Source organism: Lepisosteus oculatus, chromosome 14 (genome assembly GCF_040954835.1).
Source record: "Lepisosteus oculatus isolate fLepOcu1 chromosome 14, fLepOcu1.hap2, whole genome shotgun sequence".
NCBI lineage: Eukaryota > Metazoa > Chordata > Actinopteri > Semionotiformes > Lepisosteidae > Lepisosteus > Lepisosteus oculatus.
Window position 1 is genome coordinate 15,015,432 of NC_090709.1, and position 537 is coordinate 15,015,968.

The 537-nt window shown below is 48.2% G+C and overlaps 1 non-coding gene across 1 annotated transcript; it reads left to right on the forward strand.

Moving 5' to 3' along the window:
- The first annotated feature begins 237 nt into the window (after positions 1-237).
- On the forward strand, positions 238-309 carry trnaw-cca (transfer RNA tryptophan (anticodon CCA)). The gene has a single exon. It is a non-coding gene; the product is annotated as a tRNA-Trp (tRNA).
- The last annotated feature ends 228 nt before the right edge of the window (positions 310-537 follow it).

A 537-nucleotide genomic window follows, 5' to 3' on the forward strand; every position in this document is an offset into this window, starting at 1 on the left:
AGGAATATCGGGGCTGTAGGGGGTCAGATCTGTAGATGTAGTGAAGACATTAGTGGGGACGGTGTGTCTGCTCTCTGTGAAAGAGCCGGGCAGGAAGAATAATCTGTGGTCTGGGAAGAAGAGACCCTCGTTGGAATAGCGGCGCTCCTCACAGGAGAGAATGAAATCTTTTTTGAAAATATTTTTCAGGGACGCTGATTGTTCTCTTTGGGTGAATTAAAAGCCCTTGTGGCGAGTGACCTCGTGGCGCAACGGTAGCGTGTCTGACTCCAGATCAGAAGGTTGCGTGTTCAAATCACGTCGAGGTCAGCTGATGTGTTTGTAGATGCTGCTGGTGCCGAGCCTGGATTTTACACCACGCAGTTGCGTTTTATCTGTACACCACCTAGGTAATCTGAATGAAATAACAGAGCAGTACGGAACACCCAGTCAGGAGTTTATGCAGTGTTTCATCTTGAACACGACAAGAGAAAAGGCACACTGCACATCCGCGAAACATCACGTCCGACTTTAGAGACAGTGACATCAGAGAATGGA